Raw genomic sequence first — 6,000 nt, 5'->3', positions numbered from 1 at the left:
GTCCCTCGAGTCGGGCACTCGGCAGGTTCCCTGAGCTCTGCTCCTCGGGGCTGTGACTAACGGCAAGGGACCTCCTCTTGTCACTGCCATTCTCCCACCCTCAGGTTCCTACCTACAAGCCCATTTCCTTGCCCGCTCCATACTCATCTCTTTCTAGAGACTCTGGTTTCCTTAGGGCTACTACCCAGCCACCTGAAGTACAGATTTTAGCCGAGTGACATGCTTCTGCATGCCCCACTTTGCCCCTAGAGATACCTTTCCTCGCCTCACTGCAGGTCCCCATGCTCCTTTGTGGAAACTGCAATAGGGTGGTCCCCACAGCCCCGTGGAAAGATCTTTTTTAGATGCAAAAAATCCCCTGGTTGATGCAGGGTTTGCTGTCAGCAGAGGGAGCGCTTGCTCATCCGTCTCTTCTCTCCTGGCGGTAGGCTGCCCGGATGGTCCTCCCTTTGGGCACAGGTGAAAATGGCAGAGACACAGACCCGGTGAGGAGACAGTCTGCTTTTCCCAGCTGCCAAGAGGGTGCAACTGGCAGGGGAGGGAATAAAGCATCATCGTAGTGCCAGTGTCCTAGATAGTCTCCCTTGAAATGGTCTCCATTTCCCCACGTCTCTGCAATTTGGGGGTGGAAAAAAGCATACGGTTTGATGCACTGCAAATGTATTAGCATGAATTTTTTAAGTCCTAAAGATGAGGCCGAGATGCTCTCTTTATAACTGTATATCCCCCCTCGATCCACGGAGGGATGTCACGCAGAGGGCTGCGCGCCCCCAGCTGGCCTCCCCTCCGGGCTCTGGGTGTGTTGGACTGGGGGTGGGGAGGCACTGGGGGCCCTCTCCATGCCTCCACGTGGAAAGCTCGGGAGAGGCACACTTGCTCCTTGCCAAAAGTCTGCACGTGTCAGCCGTTGTTGTTTTTTTTGCGGCTGCAGAAATCACTGAGCTTGAAAATCTTTGCCCAGACCTGAAGACGCAAGTGTATATTTATCTATATATAATGAGCCCATTGGAAGGTATACTCACTCAATAATAACTTAAATCGCTCGCCCTCACGACGCCTTCCATTTGCAGGGTCACCGTTTTGCCCAGCGTGCCAAGACCTTCTCAGCTTTCCACCTAGGACGCTATTTCAGGATACTCCCAGGGCTGGTGCGGGGCTTGGGCACTAGCCTGTGACCCAGGAGATCACAGCGCTATTTTTGCCTCGGAGTCTTTTCCCTTCTTTCCCCCACCCTTCGCTTACATATAGCCTGGCTTGGATGACCCGGGAGGCACCTTCCACTCCTCTGATCGATGCTCCGGCCGCTTCTTGCGCTAGTTTAGCTGAATCTGTTGATACGGAGTTAAGTTAAACCGGTGCAAAACCTTGTGTGGACTCAGCTCCAGTTAAAGAGCAGCCTATTTAGTTTTGATCCAAAACTGGCTTCAGTTCAACCCGTTCCTAACTCAGCTAAGCTAAACAGATGAAACCCCCTTGTACGTGTCGGCTCTGCAGAGCGTTGCCGTGCCTAACCCAACGGGGCCTCTAGGTGCTGCTGTCATACAGATAACGAGGATGCCTGAAACGCCACCAGCAAGGAGTATTAAACACTATTAAAGGCATGCTTTGACTTGGAGTGAGTGATACTGGTTTGGTATTTCATGGAAAGCCTGTTATGGCAAAAAAAGAGAGCCTTTTGAGCAATAAGATTGCTTGAGATGCCAAAGGGAGTTGTGGCAGAAGGCATTTAAAAGGAAAAAGCACTTTTGTCTTTTATGCAAATCTTTCTGACCCTGTAGAAATGCCCCACAGAAACGTGCCCCTTTTGGGGGCAGGGTCATCCGCTCTAGCTGAGACTCTCCGAGCACTTTAGGGCTTGGCTCCCTAACCCTCCCCAGTAAAGCTGGCAAGTGTCTTTGTTTCCATTTTACAGATGGGAGGACTGAGTTGCAGTAGTGGGGTGTGAATTGATATCTATTCCGGTCATGGACTAGACCTCAAATTCCTGCCCCTTAGGCTGTGCTCTGACCCCCAAACCTCCCTCGCAGGAGGCCCCGCAGCAGAGCAGATTTCGACCTCCGAGCTGCCTCTCTCCGCTCCAGCCTTGCTTCTCATGTGCTCCGTTGAGCAGCCAGAGAAGAGAAAGCTCTTTGCTTGGCCCGTTTTGTCCGATCAGAGTTAGCCAAACCACTCAGACTCCTCTACCTGCTGCTCTGAACCCATCGATGCCTTGCATTTTGCAGGAGGCCTTGCATTTTGGTTGCCTCTGAAAGGCAGGTGATGTGGTTGTGCGTGTAGGAGACTCCCACACCAAATACCACCGTTGTCTACGGGTTGCTCCGTTGGGAACGACAAGTGTTGCTCTCACCCTTACAGACAAATGCGCTACCAGGCACTTCACAGCCTTAAAGCCGACAGAGGCATTTTACCTCAGTCCTAAATGCCCCTGAAACGCATATCCCAGCGGCCCACGGAGCAGAGGTCCAGGTCCTCACTGATCTCAACCTACGCGTTTCCCAGCAGCTAACCGTGCGCAGCGGCGGCTGGAGAAGGATGCACAGATCAAGCATCCTAGGAAGAGCTGGCTAATGCAAACCCAGAAGCACAGACCATGAAGTCTTGCTTGTCACCAGATATACTGCAGGCCTCTGGCTCTTCCAGCGGCATCTGCTAAACATATTATTAACTCTTTCATCTACATATTAATCCTTGATTAATTCTTTGTATTGTGGTTGGAGAGCCGGTGTGAAAAATGGCTGCTTCTTTTCTCCCAGGGCGGTCGGTGGCTGACTCGGAAAGAAAAATCTGTCTGGGATCAAACAGAATGGCAACTCTGCCTCTGAAGTCAAATAACAGGCGGTCTGAGGGATTTTGTAGCATTTCTAATGGGATGGATTGAATACTAAAGAACCAGACCAGAAAAACCAACTGTATTCCCGTGCTGAAATGAAGGACTGAACCTATTTGGCCTCACTCTACTGCTGATAGGTCCTGGGCTGGGCCTCGGTGGTGCTTGGCAATGCACAGGCCAGAGCAAAAGGATGCAATGCTTTGTATGTGACGGTCCCATGGCCCTTTATGAAGCAGGGCAATATCCTCCTAGGGTTGCAGGGGGAAACTGAGGCCCAGAGGGGAGGAATGACCTGTCTGAGGTCATGCCCAGGGTTGGGGCCAGAGCCAGGAAGAGATGCTAGGTCACCTCATTCTCCTTCTCCATTCATCCATGCAGTCGCACTGTGTACATTCGTTTATCTCTCTCCTCCCCCAAGGCAATGGACAGCTCAAAGGCTCTTCTTTAAACCGCAGAACTTTTCAATATCTTTTGCCAATAATCTCCAACCTCAGACGACACAGACTTGCTAGGAAGGGCAGCTCTCACGGCCTGGGGAACAAAACAACCAAAGTGGTCTGCCAAAGACATGCCCACTCACGCCAACAAGGGCTCTCACAAAGTGTGCACAAACCCGCGAGGCCCTGGGTCTCCATCACGTGTGGGGCTTCCTGTGAGACCTGTGTGCCCCGCTCTGCAATTTGGGCATGGGACATAGGTCTGGAGGGTTCACGCGGGGGCAGCAGGGATGGCCCTTGGGTGACTAGTCTGTGCAGAGGACAGTGCTGCCATGGTGCCCATGCTACCTACCGTACAGCCCACCGTTGTGTCGGTGCAAATTGCATTCCCAGCAGCGACCGCAGCCTCTTCTTAGTAAATCAACATTGTGGGTCAACCCCTCGTTACGAAAATGCCAGGTTAATTCAGGGCTGCCCCTGCCTTGGCGGTGACTATCAATGTGCCAAAACACTCGAGCTGAGGGCTCTGGCCGCACCACGTATTTTGCAACTATTTTTGATTTTGCAAAGCATGAGCAGTTGTTTCCATGCGTGTGGAAAAGAGACGGTGCCAGGGTTGTGGGTTCTCGCCCTGCGCAACGGGCTGAACTGCCACAGTCCTTGGAGGCTTTTACCCCCAAGGATAAGCGAGTGGAAAAGTGGACAAGAAAGCAGACGGTTCCAGTTTGCTCCCCAGCCGCGAAAGCTTGGAGACTTCAGCTCTTACTATCCCAGCAAGCCGTGAGTGTGGCAGCAGCCACCTGTTTGGGCTCATTGCACTGAAGACGTGACATGGGCATTTCTGTGTCGATGCCCCTTTCTTTGCGGGACATCCCCTCGTGCAGACAAGCCAGTAGCATGTAGACCCCTCTCCCTGTGTCTGAAGCAGGGGGGCTGGCCTCTCTGAGTGCTGCAGTATAGGGCGATTAATTAGCAGTGACCATACATGGCATCAGTTGGGACGTGGGTACAGTGGGCACCTGGTCCTTGGGGTCGTCTGTTCCTGCAGCCCCTTGCTGTCATCCCCGTGGTGCTGCGGGGAGCGGGCCGGGGAGCAGAGCCGTGCCAGCTGCTCTGGCACAAGCCGGGTGTTCATCTGCGTGGGGTCTGTGCCAGGGGGCTGGGGGGCATCTGGTCCTTTCTGCAAGCTGCGGAGCATGAAGTGTTGCAGGGAGGCCTGCCCCCTCGGTGCCTTCCCGGCCAGGCCCGGCAGGGGGCCCCGGCACCCAGCGTTGGCCTTGAACTTGGAACTCCCTTCTCAAAGGCAGGGGGTGTGGGGAGAGGAGGAGAAAAGCAAGGGGCCTTTCCCAGGGCCAGTCCTCCTTTAAAAAGCCCGGCAGGGATACCCCCAGCCATTGCATGCAGGCTTGGGAGCTGCACACAGGCAGCAGGGAGCTGGGGGGCCGGGAAGTTTGTGTGCAAGTGGGTCACTGGCGTGTGCACTCAGCAGCTTCCAGCTCCCCTTCACCGGGCTGCGAAGGGACGTCGAGCAGGTAGGGATTTCTGCGCTTTGTGGGTTTGCTGTGCGGCCCCCAGGCTCTGCCAGCTTGGTGAACCCGGTCCAGGACGCCTTGCAAACAGGGCAAGAGGCTTCTCCCCACCACCTGCCCCTCTCCCCACATCCAGCCTCAGGCAGCTTCTTAACACTGCCACTTGTTCTGAGAGCGAGGACCTCCTCAGCTGGCTGCTAAAGAGCACAATATCCGAGCCAGCTCTCTGGGATGCCCAGGGAAGGGATCAAAGTTTTCCAGGGAATTGCTCCATGTGAGTCACAGATGCCATCAGATCCTTTTCTTGCCTGTGAGGTCTACCCCTCCTCTGTGTGGCTGTTTTGGGGGGCGAGGGCTGCAGAAGCATGCTGGAAAGTTTGTGGGGTAGGGTCTTAACTGGACAAATATCCCCTTTCTCTGCTTGCCTCCCCCTGGCTGAGGGTCTGGAAGGGGACTCTTTTAGTACACGAGCAGGGGGGAGAATTGGGTTTGTCAGCAGTGAACAGCAAACTCCAGCTGAGCCCATCGGTGAGAGAGACCCCTCCACGCCGAGACCGCATTAGCAGCCCCGAGTGCCTGGATTAGCAGCGGACGAGCTGTGTTTCTCCTCGGGCTGCTCCAGCAACCACAGAGCATGAGGTTGAGCTGTTTTTTGGCTGGGCCAGCCCCAGAGTAAAGCACCAGGTAGCAGGAGCTGGTGATGTTTTTGGGGGTGTGGACAGGAATCGGGTAGTGAAACGCTCAGGTTCCAGCTTGAGTGGGCACGGTGGCCAAGACAAGCCCGCAGACACCAGCCTCCTGCTGCTGGTCCTCAGAAGACCTCAGTGGTTTTGTCTTAGGGGTGGATTCCTGGCCCTGGTCTCTTTGTGCAGACGCCGGGCTGTGATGCCCTCTGTGTCCTGGGCGACCCCACCGCGGGGATGAGCAGGGAGAAGGCTTGTGGGCAGCTTGGCAGGCGGCCTGGGCTCCCAAGAGCCTTCCAGGGAGGAGCGGTTGCAATGTGTGTGTGTCCCTACTTGCCCTGCCATGAGTCACAGGAGTCTGCAAGGAGCCCAGCATGCACGGGGGGGGGGGGGGGGGTGTCCCAGCATCCTGGGGAAAGCCCCTGGGGCCCAGGCCTGTCAGGGAGTGGCTGGGGGAGAGGAGAGAGCCAGCTATCCCTGCCACCCCTGTAGTGCTCCTGGTTCAGTGGCACAGCAGCGCT

General features: G+C 55.2%; 1 protein-coding gene across 1 annotated transcript in view; it reads left to right on the top strand.

Annotated features, from left to right (window-relative positions):
- The first annotated feature begins 4,603 nt into the window (after positions 1–4,603).
- The window catches only part of ALPL (alkaline phosphatase, biomineralization associated), a 43,557-nt gene continuing 42,160 nt past the window's right edge, over positions 4,604–6,000 (top strand). Inside the window, exon 1 of the mRNA XM_006261695.4 lies at positions 4,604–4,799. The gene's annotated coding sequence lies outside the window, so the exon portion shown is untranslated. The remainder of the gene's footprint in view (positions 4,800–6,000) is intronic.

This window comes from Alligator mississippiensis, chromosome 13 (genome assembly GCF_030867095.1).
Source record: "Alligator mississippiensis isolate rAllMis1 chromosome 13, rAllMis1, whole genome shotgun sequence".
In the NCBI taxonomy this organism is placed as follows: Eukaryota; Metazoa; Chordata; order Crocodylia; family Alligatoridae; genus Alligator; species Alligator mississippiensis.
Note: the sequence above shows the minus strand (reverse complement) of the source record. Positions and strands in the feature narration are given on the sequence as shown.